At 44.5% G+C, this 16,575-nt stretch overlaps 1 protein-coding gene across 3 annotated transcripts in view; it reads right to left on the reverse strand.

Annotated features, from left to right (window-relative positions):
• Positions 1–16,575, reverse strand: part of POLA1 (DNA polymerase alpha 1, catalytic subunit) — a 1,013,915-nt gene that overhangs the window by 189,729 nt on the left and 807,611 nt on the right. The window lies entirely within an intron of this gene.

Consider the following 16,575-nt stretch of genomic DNA (forward strand, 5'->3'; position numbering starts at 1 on the left):
AGCAGAGAACATGAGGCTGAGAGCTGCAGGATTCCCTTATCTGTCACGCACTGTGCTCAAACTTACAACTGTATACTCCTGAGGGCAGGGCACTGTAGCCATGACAATCATGGCATACAGCTGTTTACACTGGTGGTGCTATATAAATAGGGACCTTCATGTTCAGTTTTTATTTTACTTTTTCCAAGGATTTTCAGTGTTACAACCAAAAAATTAATGGAAAAGTGACTTTTCCTCTGATTTTTCTCCTGTATGCTATAAATATTTTTCCACAGATATTTGTTATAACATTAAAATTCCCAAGAAAAATTAAATAAAAACAAAGGTCCCTGTATATACATTTTATTACTATCAACTATAATATCTAATCCCATACTCTACTGATATGAATTACTAAATTAATTTCTCACAGATCCAGAATGGGAAACAAGCCTTATGAAGTCTGGTCCTGTGTTCAGAGTATATTTAGTCAACATTTGATAACTAGTATCTTGTTATCTAACTGTGGTCATGGCATCAATTTTTTTCCTAAACTGATTATTTTATTAGTCTCCTGCATGCCGCCGAATTTGCGGCAGAAAATACTTCAGTGTTCTGAGAGGCATTTCACTACCCATTTTTCTCCCCCTTAGAATGATGCAGTAATTAAAACCTAATTATTATCTTCATTTTAAACAAAACCTAAAGTGAATACCAATTAATAACAACATACTAATGAGCATCTGCTGTGATGAAATTGAATATGAATGTGCTGCAAATTTCGGGTAATTTCTATTTCGGGGGAAGTGCCACTGGCCGCATTTTGCTGTGAGAAGATTATATAGGATGTGCACCATTTTCTATCTTAGGAAAGAGGGCAACACTCAACACTGCAGTTGTCTCTGCAGCCAAATACTGTCCATGAGGTCTCACTGGAATGTAGATATAAATAATACCTGCATTTAATCATTCTCTCTCAACACAAATGAAGCCAGTTTGCACTTACCTTCCATCAAGATCTACATAAAAATGGCAACTTTCAGTAACTAGAAGATGAGCTACACAACATCCCGGGCAACTAAAAAGCAGATCTGCAAATTCCAATTTTCTACATTTAAAACATAAAATGATTAAATACAAATTCTTAAGGTCATAATAAAGGATTTCTACCTTTTTCTACATAGGTGGTGGTGGGGGGAGAACAACTCAATGAACAGGACCCATAGCTATCAGAAATGTCAGGCCAACCCTCCTGTATAATGAGAACATTTGATAACCAAGCAGCAGCTTCCTTAATCAGGCCCTTTATTCTGATTACCATGGCCTTCCAAAGAGTTCAAATCAAACAAAAACCTCAATGTACACAATAAGAAGCTGGAGATGGAGGAGAAGCCTAGTGGTTAGAGTAGTGAGCTGAGAACCAGGGAAGCCAGGGCTCAAGTCCCATTGTTGTATCTTGTCACCTTGGGCAAGACACTTCACCCTCCATTGCCTCTTACAGGTGAATTTTCAAAATGTTACGTGCGTACGTAGCCTTGCATACTCGGTATTTTATAAAAAGTAAAAAATAAGGGTATTTTCATATTTGCAATCACGTATGTGTGTGTAAAGAAAAGAGGCGCTGGGGCATTCCAGGGCAGGCCAACACAGAAGTTTCTATTTTAGAAGACACCTGTGTGCGTTCATTTTCCAATTTACTTGTCTATTTTTACACCTGCTAATTATTTGTTATAAATGATAATAAACATGTTTACTGTGTAGTACTGACTAAGTGGGAGGATTGGGTGAACTGGATGAAGTTCAGGCTCAAGAAACAGAAAGGCTTCTTGAAACTCGTTAATTTGTGCGCGCATGTTTTAAAATTGGCCAACTTATGCTAGCAAGTCCTAGTTTACTTTCATGGATAAAACGTATGTACATATATTTTTAAAATATGAAAAGTGTGTGTGTTCAATACATTGATATATATGGTTTCAATGCACTGGATGGATTTGCATGAAATCCTAAATATGCATGTATGTTGTGGGGTAGAGAGACACATATTTTATATAACGTGTACATATCATACATGGGTTATAAAATACTATAATGATAAAACTATGCACGGCCATGTGCTGTGTATAGTTGTTTGAAAGTTATCTTTCCTGGTTGTTAGCCCTCTGGGGACAGGTAAGTACCTCCGGTACCTGCATGTAACTCATCTTGAGCTACCATTGAAAGAGAATGAGCTAAATCCAAAATAAATAAATAAAGCTATTAACACCTAATTTTTCCTTCCACCTGTAAACCATCAATTTAAAAATTTCAAAACCCAACAGAAGCAGCCCTCCACAGATTGAGGTTGAGTTTCAAAAAGATTTACATGTATAAAACCTATTTCTAGGTGCGTCAATAGCATTCTAAAAAAAAAAAAAAAAAAAAAAAAAAAAAAAAAAATCAACCTGTGGGCTACATGCAAGGCTTAGACGTGCTCCTATGCATGGCCGCAAGAGATGCTCTGAGGTCAGAGCACACTTTCAATTTTCAAAAATACACTTGTAAATCTAAATGCACAAAGTTACACCTGATAGATTATGTGTGTACGTCCCTGTAGGTTGTAGGATAGCTGATACATTTTTAAAGCAAAATAATATGTATAAATCTGCTTGGAAAATTTGGGTTACATTCTGTGGCTATAAAGCACCTGAGGACTTTAGCCCTAGGCAGCCTATTTGAAAATTACCCTCTTTATGCATTCTCATTTGACTTGCTACTGTGTAAGTGAAACAACCATAATATTCTCAATGTAAGTCACCCATATCATATTTGCATCCTCAAGGAAATTAGCGTATTAGGTCTGCCATTTTTTTAAATCCAAATTAGAGGACAGAAATGATTCTTCCCCTGAAGAAAACATGATAAATAAAAAAAGAACTGGAAGATGAAGAAAACAGCAGAAAATGGTTCAAGGAGACTTATCCAAGCACATTAAAAAATGTGCATATCAGAGGAAGAAGAAGCTGTGATCTAAAGAGTAGACTACTTAACTCCAAAGAGAGCTCTTGAGATTTCCAAGTTCAAATCCTTCTTAGATTCCAGTTCTGTGAGGCCAGCGTATGTATGTGTGAATATACATACCTAAATAAATGTAATTGGATAAATATATAAAGCAACCTAGGCAGATTTAAAAAAGGATTAACATGCCTAGAATACCCTGCTTGGTAACTGACTACCTAGTGTTTTATAACATGGGCTTTTCAGGTGTTCCCAAAGGCATGTTTTGTCAGGGACTGGAAACAACATGTGGAGATTTGATTTTTCAATATAAGCCAAAATCTGTCTGCAGGTCTTTCGAACCCATGAACCATTTTCAAAGGGAAAGCAGACCTGTACTAGCTCTTTAAAAATTAGGTAGAACGTCTGTGGGTACGAAATACCTGTGGACTTTGCCCCATCGCGGGCTGATAAAATAGATATTGATACTGAGATGGATTTAGATAAATATGTATGTGTATATAGGTATATGTATGGGCATGTATACATTTTTTACGCCTTATATATGGCAGTTTTCAAAGTGGGAAAAGGAATAAGAAACATCATTGTTGTTACCATTTTTAGTGACTGTTGGGTAAAATGAGGCTTAAGACAATAATGACCTATATAGGGAGAACAAGTGGCATAGCCAAGATTAGAATGGGGACTTGGAGAAAATATTTCTTTATAACATTAATTAATTCATTCTAGATGGCATACCAAGAATGTTCATAAAAATGTATAGACTCAAATACACAAACACTTGAATGCACCAAACATAACTAATACTAATTATCCTGCATTGAAGATCCTGGTCATTAAATATTTTAGCTGATTGGTCAACTCTGGAATATCTGAACAAACAATTTTTTTTTCTACTGAATGTTTTGAGGCACGTCTTTGCCCTCAAGTCATATGGAAGGGTATTTCAAATCATTGGACTCGTTACTGCAAATGTTTTCTTCTGGGTCTCACACAGGCACATCAAATACACTGATGGAACGTCAAGCAGGGTTTTCCTTGGAATCTCAACAGGAATGGAGGTACATGAATTTTTAATAATGAGCTGATACTAAATCTGACTTTGGTATTTAATGCCTTGTGAATAAGTACAAGAGTTCTAAACTTGATACTCTTCACTGGGTGCCAACGAAACATACAAAAAACAGGTTATATATAATCATAGCCCCTAGCACCTACTAATATCCATGCAGCTGCATTTTGAATGATCTAGAGTGCTTTTAACATTGATGTAGATAGTCCTATATACATGGAAAGTGCAGTTGATTAATTGTAACATGTGTTCTCTTAGGATAGCAGGATGTTAGTCCTCACATGTGGCGGCATCATTCGATGGAGCCCGGCACGGAAAACTTTTGTCAAAGTTTCTAGAAACTTTGGCCAGCAGACTGAGCATGTCCAGTCAGCTACTATCCATGCGTCCAAGCGAGGTCCCCCTTCAGTCTCGTAACATAGCAAAAGAAATGAGTGAAAAAATAAAACAAACCCAAGGTGAACCCAACATCGTGGGGAGGTGGGTGGGATTCCTGAGGACTAACATCCTGCTGTCCTAGGAGAACAGGTAAGCAACTGCGCTTTCTCCTAGAATAAGCAGGATGGTAGTCCTCACAGGTGGGTGAGTACAGAGCTCCAGACCGCCTCATTCAACTGGAAAGACCAACAGTGGCTGAACAAGGTGCCAACGGGTACAACACAACTGCGGTGCTGTGGGAAAAACAGGGGGTGGTCTGGTCCCACTAGGAGCACGAGCAGAGAAAGTTGGGTTCAGGTCTGGAACAGGTTGCGCAGGACGGACTGACAGAAGGCACTGTCCTGACAACTGTTCCTGTCAAGTCAATAATGAGCTACAAACATGTGGAGAGAACTCCAATTTGCGGCCCAGAAAATTTCCACGACGGAGACTGCACACAAATTAGCCACCGACGCTGCCATGGTCCACACAGAGTGCGCCTTCACTCTGTCGACTAGCTGAAGGCCTGCTTGTGCATAGCAGAAGGCAATGCAATCCGCTAGCCAGTTTGACAGGGTTTGTTTACCCACCGCTGCACCCAGACTATTGGAGTCAAAGGACATGAAGAGCTGGGTGGACTATCTGTGACTCGCCTTGTGATCTAGGTAGAAGGCTAATGCCCATTTACAGTCCAGGGTGTGGACAGCCAGTTCCCCAGGGTGGGAATGTGGCCTTGGAAAGAAAGTGGGTAAAACAATTAACTGGTTGATGTGGAAATCAGTCACCACCTTGGGCAGGAACTTAAGATGTGTACGCAGAACCACACGGTCGTGGAAGAACTTTGTGTATGGTACATATGTAACCAGGGCCTGAAGCTCATTGACCCGGCGAGCAGAAGTGATCACCACCAGGAATATGACTTTCCAGGTGAGGAACTTCAGGTCACAGGACTGCAGAGGCTCAAAGGGAGGCCACACCAGTCTTGCCAGGACAACAGTGAGGTCCCATAATGCTGCTGGTGGCCGAAGAGGGGGCTTCAGTTGGAGGAGAGCCCGCATGAAACGGCCAACAAGGGGCTGGACCGAGACGGGCGTACCAGCGACTCCTCGGTGGTACACGTCGACAGCGCTGAGGTGCACTTTGACGGAAATGGTCTGGAGCCAGACTCTGACAAGTACCATAGGTAGTCCAGAAACTGGGGAAGAGGGCATGAGAACGGGTCTAACCCGCACCAAATGGAAAAGCGTTTCCATTTCGAGCTGTAGGATTTCCTGGTTGAAGGTTTCCGGGACTCTATCAGAACCTGGGAGACAGTCCGAGAGCTGTAATGGCTGGAGGATTAGGCACTCAACATCCAAGCTGTGAGGGCCAGTGCCCGGAGGTTTGGGTGGCGCAGAGTACCTTGGTTCTGTGATATGAGGTCGAGTTTCGTCCCTAGCAGAATGGGCGCACACACCGATAGCTCCTGGAGAAATGAGAACCAAACCTGCTGAGGCCAGGAGGGTGCCACGAGAATCAGTTCCCCTGTCCTGCTGAAGCTTTTGCCAGAGTCTATGAGAGGAGCGGGGGAGGTGGGTATGCATACAGAAGGCCCTGCCCCCAGTGAAGGGAGAAGGCATCACAGGTACTAGGGAGCAGAATCTGTTCACCTTGTGACTGAGAGGGGAGGCAAACAGATCCACATCTGGCATACCCCATCGGCGGAACAGGTTGGCCACCACCGCTGGGTTGAGGAACCATTTGTGTGGTTGGAAGGACTGGCTGCGGTGGTCCATCAGCACGTTGAGGTGACCTGGCAAGTAGGTCACCAGCAGATACATCCCTTGGGAGAGGGCCCGGTTCCAGACCTACACCGCCTCTTGGCGGAGGAAGAATGAGCCCGTGCTGCCCTGCTTGTTGATGTATCACAACGCGACCTGGTTGTCCGTCCTGATCAGAACTTCCTTGGACAACAACTGATTTCGGAACGTCCACAAGGCGTACCATATCGCCCGAAGCTCCAGAAGATTTATCGGGCAAAGTGCTTTGGCGGCAGTTCAAAGGCCTCGAGTGTGTAGGCCGTTTGTATGAGCTCCCCACCCCTGAGATGAAGAATTGGTGGTGAGGGTCACCTGGGGCGGCGTGGGCTGAAAGGGAAGTCTGCGTTCCAGACTGAGGAGGGCTTCCCACCAGGCCAGAGATACCCTGAGAGGGACCGTGATTGGAGCCTCTATAGCTTGAGATGCCTGCTGCCACTGGGACCGCAAGGCCCACTGTGGGCTCCTCATGCGGAGGCGGGCCAAGAGGGTCACATGGACAGAGGCCGCCATGTGGCCCAGCAGGCAGAGTAGGAGACGGGCTGGCACCCTCCTGCTGTTGCGGAAGAGGGTGCCCTGCAAGGCGAGGGCAATTGCCCGGTACCTGGGCAGGAAATCTTTCGCTTGCACTGTGTCCAACCTGGCGCCCATGAAGTCCAGCTGAGGGGACAGACAGAGGTGCGACGTGGGGAAGCTGATAATGAACCCCATGGTCTGCAGGGTCTGAACTGTCAAGGCCAGAGCTTGCAAGGCCCCCAGAACGGGAGTCGCTCCTGACCAGCCAGTTGTCCATGTATGGGAACACATCCGAGCAACGCCTGAGGTTAGCAGCCATCACTGTTAAGCATTTGGTCAAGACGCGTGGGGGGGGGGGGGGCGCTGATGCCAGCCCAAAGGGCAGCACTTTGTACTGGAAATGTGCATTTCCCCACCATGAACTGGAGGTACTTCCTGTGGTTGGGGACAATTGCAATATGTGTGTATGCCTCTTGAGGTCAAGGAAGCAAAGCCAGTCTCTTTTTCAGAGTCGCGGGATCACTGTGTCCAGAGAAACCATCTTGAATTTTTCTCTTACGAGAAATCTCTTCAATGCCCTGAGGTTGAGAATGAGGCATAAGCCGCCATTCCTTTTGGGAATGAGGAAATACCTCGAGTAGAACCCTTGGCCCTGCTGGTGGCAGGGGACCGGTTCCACTGCACCCACTGCGAGGAGGGCAGAGAGTTCCGTTCGAAGAATGGCCAGATGGGCAGAAGAACCCCGCAATGGACATGGGGAGAGGCCTCTGGGAGCCGGATGAAATGCAGACACTACCACTGGTGAATGATGGAGAGGACCCAGCGGTCTGATGTTCTCTCTTCCCAGTGACAGGCAAAGCCGAGGAGCCTGCCACCAACTGGGGATTGGTCGCCAGGGGAACTGCTGACTTATGTTCCCTCGCCGCCAGTCAAAAACCCATGGCTGGGGTTTGCTGGGGTGCCAGTTAGGGTCTAGGTGCCTGCTGCTGGTGGGGACGACTCCTGGAACCGGTTCACGGTGGGCGAGTCCGAGTGGCCGGAAGAGAATACTTCCTCTGCCGGTAAAAAGGATTACGAGAACCTTGTCTGGAGGATTTCCTGGCAGAGGACGGCCCTTCTGAGGTACTAGCGGATAGGTGCAACTCAGACCTTATACCCGAACAGATTCTCGACTGTACAGGGGATGTCGGCGAGCCTATACTGGACCTCCAGTTGGAGGTCAGAGGCCTGGAGCCAAGCCATCCTCCTGGTGCTGATGCCCAAGGCAGCTAAGTGGGTTGCAGTTTTGAAAATATCGTAGGTGGAATGCACTTCGTGTTTTCCTGCTTTGAAACCCAGTGAGGCAATGGTGGGAAGGGGTTGCTGGGGAAGGCCCTCTGTAAAATCCTGGACTCACTTCCAGAGATTCCAGTTATACTGAGTCATATAGAGTTGGTAGGCTGCAATGTGGGCAACCAACATGGCGCCTTGAAAAAACTTTCTCCCTATGGTATCTAACTCCCTATGCTCACATCCTGGAGGGGCGGAGCCATGGGTATGGGAACACCAGGCCTTTTTTAAGGCAGATTCCACCACCGACTGGTGGGGGAGCTGTCTTCTCTCAAAACCCAAGGCCTGATGCAACAGGGAGACTGATGAGGGCTGTTCCCACATGCGGAAGAGTTTCTTGAAAATATGGGGATCAGAACTGCCACAAATTCCTTAGAAGCGTCGATGAACTGGAGAACTTCCAGCATCTTGTGACGTGCGTCCTCCTCCATAAGGAGTTGAAAGGGGATGGCTTTAGCCATAGTCCTGATAAACCCCGCAAAGGACAGGTCCTCGGGTGGAGGATGCCGCACCTTTGGAGGAGAGGGTTCCAAGAGGGGGTCACTGGAATAATCGGAGGAAGAGTCAATGGAGTCATCACCCCAGGGGTCATAGGGGCCTTCTTCCTCACTTGGGCCAGGACGCTGAGGGTGAGGGCCGTGAGGGGCAATGGCCCTGGGTTCAGAGGGCTTTGGAGGCCGCGAGGGCACTGATGGCACAGATGGAGGGGATTATTGGCTGTGGTAAGCCGGAGAGATCCAGCAATGGCTCGGGGAACTGTGGGCTAGGGAACAGATACGGGCCGTATATTCCTTCTCCTCGAACCCGAGAACTGGAATCGCTCCGGTGGAGAGTATCGGTAGACGGTGGGGCATTGAAGGCCCCTCGGGCAACGGCTGTGTTGGTAGGGCACCAAGAAGGACATCCAGACGCTTTAGCAGAGGTGCCAGCATTGAGGGCAGAGGCTCGGGCACCGGTGCCAGCGGCAGCTCAATGCTCTGCAGCACTTTGAGCACCGCTGATTGCTCCCTGCGTTCCAACTCCTCCTGGAAATCCTGGGTAGTCAGGACTGATGGAGGGGGATGAGGCATTGCCGGCTCATCCTTGGGTCCCCGAGAAGGCATGGCGCCCTGCACTGGCGGGGAATGCCTCGGGCTACAGAGGCACCAGAAGATGGGGCCTCCGATGGCCAGTGCAGCTTCGATGGCAACTCAGTGGTTGCTGATGCTGCCCTGGAACCGTGCCTGGACTGGGACAGGTGTTTATGGGGCCGCTACAGATGCTCGACCTGGTCTTTTCCCGGTGCTGAGGAACTTGATGACCCAGAGGTCTGGGAGAGAGGAGAGGCCATGGAGAGTCTATCTCCTTCTTCCTGGTCCTTGGATGTGCTAGCCAGGGGGGGTCGCGAGACGGAGTGCTTCAGATGGCTCCCCGCGATCCTTGAGTGTCGAGGAGACTGATGCAGTCATGGAGGACTTCGGGGTCCCGAAAAGTTTCTCCATTTTGTTGAGGTGCGCCCGATGCCCTTTGGGTGTCATCTGGTCGCACAGATGGCACCCGCGGATGTCATGCAAGACCCCCAGGCAGAGGATGCAAACCTCGTGTGGATCTGTGATGGACATGGTCCACGGGTACTAGGGGCACTGATGAAAACCGATAGACGCCATGAAAAATACCCGGCGTGCGGTCCATGACCAATGGACACCATGAGGTGGGGAGTTGGCAATCGACTGCAAATTGGAAAATATTCACCAAAAGTCTTACCATACAGAGGAGGCACCGACCAAGAAGGGTGATCTGACAAGGATCTAGAAAAAAGCAGCAAAAAAAAAAAAAAAAAAAAAATCGCCCAAAAAATTGGATTTCCACAGACCGCGAGACAACTTCACTGCGGAAGAGATTGAAGGGGGACCTTGCATGGACACACAGATAGTAGTAGGCTGGGCATGCTCAGTCTACTGGTCAAAGTTTGTAGAAACTGACAAAAGTTTCCGTGCCAGGCTCCATTGGATGATGTCACTCATATGTGAGGACTATTATCCTGCTTGTCGTAGGAGAATTATAGTAGTCTAATCCAGAAATCATTAGCAACTGCAGTACTGACCAAAAATCCTCAGTCATCAAGAATGGCTTCAATGTCTGTAATAAGCTAATTTATAAAATGAGCTTATAATTATGGCTTTAAACTGAGGTCACAATGATAAGGAAAAGTCAAAGATAATCCCTAGATTATTCACCCGAATAGAGATGGGACTTGACCAGTCCTCTTGTCTTAAACAAAGGGAATGTCAGTGCCAGTGAATCTAGTTAGCACTATTAGCTTGGTTTTATTCACATTAAGGATAATTTGTTTGCAACCATCCACTTATTTATCGCCTTAGTACAGTCAGCCACGTTTTTTTAGCCCAGGGCCTCTGGAACACTATTGACCACTGGAATTGAAAATTGTATATCGCCCACATATAAACAATCTTCTACTCTAGATCTGCAAAACGTTTGAAGATCTGTCTCAAATAAATATTAAAGAGAGTTGTGGACAAACCAAACCCCTGTGGCACTGCTATTTTCAACGTAATTCATAAACAGGTCATCTCCCCAATCCTAATTTACTGGATGCAATTTAAACCATTTTAATATAGTGTCAAATTTTCAGCACTAATAACTATGACAATAGTAAATCATGGTTCAATGTATTGAATGTGGCTGATATATCAAGCAAAACTAATGCACCTTCCCATTATCAAAACCCCTTGAAACACAACAAGGCTTGATAGAAGTAATGTTTCAGACAAAAACCAAATTGGAACCTAATACAGTATCTCATAATAATCTAAAAACTCTTGAAGTTGCTTCAACATGATCAGCTTCATCTCTTATTTATACATTTCAAATCCACCTTTTCAGTAATACTCTGCAAGGCAGCTTACAGCTCAAACATTAAAACATCAAATAAAAAAAAATACTTGTTTTAAGATGTCAAAAACAATCTGATTAAAACAACTAAAAGTGAATTTATTACTTTAAAAATTTATATGCCACAAATAAAAATTTACTACAGAAGTTGTTGACAGATTTAACATACTGTACTTAAAATCCAACATAAAACCAAATACCTACGATACAACATTACATATACAATTGACAAAGGGCTTAAACTGAGGGATGCTTCAGCAGATAGATGGACCTTCTATTTTTTCTAAATATCCTGTCTACGTCTTCTCTGAAAACCAGGGGATATACAGTTCCTTAACACTGGTGTTATTATCTGGTATAGTTGTGGACCCTAGATTATAGTGAGAGCTGACTCCACCCACAGGGAGGAGCTCTGTTGGGACTCACTACGATAGGCATGGCCTCAGCAGAGAAGGACACAGGAAGTATAGAGACTTTATTAGACTGGAACGTGGGTAATATCCACAGAGTAGAATGAAGACACAGTCCAGAATGGCAAGGTTGTTCAGTGATGATGTCCCTGGTAGTGGCCCGCAGAGCGGGGTACGCCTGGGAACTCCTCTCCAGATGATACTCCTCTCAGGGTAGATCTGGTAGTGGCCTGCAGCGCGGGGTATGCAGAGAATCAGTATGAGTAGAACAGAGAGGTGCAGGAGGCCAGCAGAGCAAAGTAGATGACAGTACTCATTCCGAAGTGTAGAGGAAGGTGAAGCTGAGATGAGCACGGTAGTGGCCCGAGGCACAGGGTACACAGGCGGATCAGTCAGCAAAATGATAGTCATGAGAAGCATACTCACAAGGCTGAACGAGGCAGGGTCCCAAACAAGTATAGATGGATACTCCAGGCAGGAAGGCCCTCCGAGGAGTGGGTAGCCAGAACGTGACAAGGCCCCTGAGGAGCGGGTACCTAAAGCGTTCTAAGTCCAGGAGTTCAGGAAACAGTTCAGAGAAGCGAAGTATCTCCAAGACGAGTGGAATAAGCAGGAAGCAAATCCTTGCTAACTTGTAGGAAGCATAGGCTGGAAGGATTAAATATGTTTGGCGGGTGACGTCGTGCGGAGGGGACACCCCCGAGGTTCCCGCCATGATGTGAATACGAGAGGGCTTGGTGCGCGTACACCCTAGGTAATCCCCAATTCAAGATGGCGGATGGGATCGCCCACGCCGTCCCAGGGACGCCGGGGAAGGCAGTGTTTGCAGGCTGAGGCCGCCATGCCTCTGAGAATTGCTGGAGCAGGGAAAAGAGAGGTGAGCATCAGAGGTCACAGCCGTCTGCGACTGACGGGTGCAACAACTGGATCCACAAACAAAAATGCCAGAGATTGGGTGTTTGCAAGCAATATTGTTTAAAAGAAAGGATGGCCATCAGTTGCTTATCCACCAACTGCAACCTCTGGGTAGGCATATAAAAGGACAATTACTACTTAAAATATTCTGGCTCATCATCCTCAAAGATTAAAAACCAACACAATTACTTTAAACTTTGAACTATCAGATTTCTGAAACCAATGTAATGCCATCAAACTCTGTGTAACATGCTCTCACCTACGAAGCCCTACAATAAGTTGTGACGCTACATTCTTCTTTTTTTTCTCTTTATGCATTTTAGAAAATTAACAAGATCTCAATCTTGAAAGAAAGTACAGAGATAATCATGATAATAATAATAAACGAACATCTTGATAAACTCTGATTAAAGTCCTTAAAATTGAGGGGGTAGGATTACTCAACTTAAAGTAATCTATTCAATACAATATACAAAGAACAAGGATCACTCGGTAGAATACAAAAGACTATTACACTATTCATGAGGAACTTGCTACTTTAGTTCTGGAGACTGCTGCTTCTGAAGGGGTCTTTCCAACTAAGAATTGTGTTAGCTGGGTGTGTGTGTGTGTGTGTGTGTGTGGGGGGGGGGTGTCATGAAAAATATAAGTATTATTTGCATATTTGACCACGCAGGCTTTCCTCCTCTTTTGGGTCTCTCATGAGACATCTGGGAAAACCCTTACATTGCATCCCAGAAATGTATCATTTCTGTGTCTAAGACACAGTCTTAGCAACCATTCTTTATCATGTTCTAGAGCTAGAGTCTCTATCAAAGTTGCTGGAGCTGTCAATTCTGTATCAGAAGTTTCCAAAAGTTCCGAGATATTCAAAGGTTGCACTGGAATGGGTATCAGAGGTGTAGCTCCTCCATTTTGCTCTACGGATCTCTTTAGTTTTGGAAGATAGTAGATCTTGGAAATTGGTAGTAATACATTCTCCTCTACATGCAAAATTTCCAACAAATCTTTTGAAAATTTCTCTTTGGGAGTTTAAAGTAATTTGTGGGAAGTTTATAAATCTCAAATTAAAACCTCTTGCCACATTTTCCAAACTTTCCAATTTCATAAAAATAATATTCCTTTCCTTTATAGTAGCGGATTGTACTCGCTGAATTTCTTTCATTTGGTCTCTATTTATCGAAATTTGCTGTTCCAAGTCAGTATTGGTATTGTCCAAAACTTTGACTTTGTCCTCCAGCTCCTTAATTTTAACATTTATAGGCAGCAATTGTGATAGAATAGAAGATTTCATCTCCATTATAGAGTCCCAAATGGTTTCAAGGGTAAAAACTTCAGGTCTTACCCCCATTAGAAATCCTCGTTCAGGAAAAGCTCCTTCAGCTCTAGCAGACACTTCTAGCCGTGAATCGCCTCCAACACTGGTGTGCCCTGACGTCCCTCCTATGCCCTCAGCCGCGGTCACTTCCTCATCGACCCCTGTTGGGCTCTGCCTCTAGACACCTCAGTCTCCAGGCATCTCCCTTGACACAGGAGTGCTCCTCAACGCGGCTGGATTACCCGGTGGGGTTCCTTCTGCCGGGCTAAATGTTGATAACGAACCAGGGAGAGAGGGGAGCTCCTCTTCCCCTCCCTCACTCTCCAGTGGTTGCCGTCCTGCTCCTAAGTGTCCACGAATGATGTGAGCATCCATTGGTCTGGTAACGATAGCAGTTGGGAGGGGGGGGGGCCGCAGGGTATGGTTCCCCCCCTCGGCTTGTGTTTCTTACCTATAGAAGGTAATTGGCAGCAAGAAATCAAAGAAATTATTTCTTCCGCTGGAGCTCAAACACCGGATGGTACTACCAAGCGGCCATCTTGGTTCTGCCCCCGTGACGCTACATTCTGCACTCTTTGCCACACTTTCATATTTTTTTTTTAGGTAGACTAAAAGTAAATGGTATTACAATAGTCTAATGGAGTTAAAAACAATGCTTGCACTACAGAAGGAAGTCATATTGACTTAAAAGAAATCTCAGATGTCTATCAGCTAAACTTTAAAGAAAGCAACTTTAAAAACAGCTTTAATCTGAAGTCCAAAATGAAGAGTTGCATCTACAATAACCTTTAAATCCAGCACCACCTTCCTTGCCAAAAACAGCAAGGAAGACACTGGGCAATAGTTTATGGGATCCATTCGATTGTAAATGGATTTTAAAAATATAAGGGCACACTCTTGCCTGCTTCAATTGTAGTGATAAACAACCCTCTGTAAAAGAAAGATTGACAATCTTTGTGATGGTCTCACCAATCTTATGAATCCACTTTAAAATTACTGCAGTACAAGGATTTAAAGGGCAAGATGAATTGTTCATTGTAGTCAAACTGAGTCACCTCTACGCTAGTTATCATTGAAAAGCATCTCCAGCGTTCATAATCATCTTATTCTACTTTTGGGCCTAGGCTGAAGTCTGATAGAAAACAAGCAAATGTCCTAGTAATCTTATCGCACACAAATCTTGCAAACTGATCTCAATAAACTGGCTGCACATCACCCTTACTGCTCAATGTACAGTGCATTCAGAAAGTATTCAGTCCCTCTCACTCTTTCCACATTTTGTTACAGCCTTATTCCAAAATGAATGCTTTTTTTTACCTCCTCAATCTACACACAATACTCCATAATGACAAAGCAAAATCAGGTTTGCAGAAATTTGTTCAAATTAATTTTTAAAAAAAATCTGAAAAAGCACAGACTCTTTGTTATGACACTCAGAGTTGAGCTCAAGTGCATTGTTTCCATTGATCATCCTTGAGATGTTTTTCCAACTTGACTGGAATCCACCTGCAGCATTAAAGGTCCCAAAGAACACAGTGGCCTCCATCATTCTTAAATGGAAGACATTCGGAACCATTTGGATTCTTCCTAGAGCTGGCCACCCGTCTAAACTGAGCAATCAGGGGAGAAAGGTCTTGATCAGGAAGGTGACCAAGAGCCAGATGGTCACTCTGGCAGAACTCCAAAGTTCCACTGTGGAGATGGGACAAACTTTCAGAACAACCATATCTGCAACACTCCACCAATCAGGCCTTTATCACAGAGTGGCCAGACAGAAACTACTCCTCAGTAAAAGGCACATGACAGCCTGCTTGGAGTTTGCCAAAAGTTGCTTAAAGGACTCTCAGAGCAAGAGAAACAACATTCTCTGATGAAACCAAAATTGAACTAATTAGTCTGAATGCCAAGCGTCTTGTGTGAAGGAAACCAGGCACCACTCATCTAGCAAATACCATCACTAAGACGAAGCATGGTGGTGGCAGCATCATGCTATGGGAATGTTTTTCAGCTTCAGGAACTGGGAGACTAGTCAGGATCGAGGGAAAGATGAACAGAGCAAAGTATAGAAAGATCCTTAATGAAAACCTGCTCTAGAGCGCTCTGGACTGGGGCGACAATTCACTTAGGACAATGACCCTAAGTACACAAACAAGACAATTTATTTATTTATTATTTTTATTATACCGAGTTTCATGATAGGAGGAGTGGCTCTGGCACAATGCAGGAGTGGCTCTGGCACAAGTCTCTGAATGTCCTTGAGTGGCCCAGCCATAGCCCAGACTTGAACCCAATCGAGAGAGACCTGAAAATAGCTGTGCATCAATGCTCTCCATGTAACCTGACATAGCTTGAGAGGATCTGCAGAGAAAAATAGGAGAAAACCCCCAAATTCAGGTGTGCCAAGATTGTTAACATCATACCCAAGACTGCAATCACTGCAAATGATCCCTCAACAAAGTACTGAGTAAAGGGTCTGAATACTTATGTAAATATATTTCAATTTTTTTTAAAACTTAATTTGCACAATTTGTTACAAACCCAATTTCACTTTGTCATTAAGGGGTATTGTGTTTAGTTGAGGAGGGAAAAAATGCATATTATCCATTTTAGAATAAGGCTGCAATGTAATAAAATGTGGAAAAAGTGAAGGGGTCTGAATACTTTCTGAATGTACTGTACATAAATATTAAAGCAACAGAACTGCAGGGCTTAAAAAGTAAGGAGGCGGCTCTGTGGGTTAATCTGGAAAAGAGAATGAAACATCCATTTACACTGATGTGATAATGTAAGATTACAACAGAGCATTTTCAACATTGATGCCAACATTATAGAACAGTTTATTTTTGGAACTGAGAGCAGAACCCGATTTACAGAAATTTAGAAAAAGTTAAAGACCTGGTTAAAATAATCAGAGATGTGAATGGAGTCTTTGGAGGT

Source organism: Rhinatrema bivittatum, chromosome 5 (genome assembly GCF_901001135.1).
Source record: "Rhinatrema bivittatum chromosome 5, aRhiBiv1.1, whole genome shotgun sequence".
In the NCBI taxonomy this organism is placed as follows: Eukaryota; Metazoa; Chordata; class Amphibia; order Gymnophiona; family Rhinatrematidae; genus Rhinatrema; species Rhinatrema bivittatum.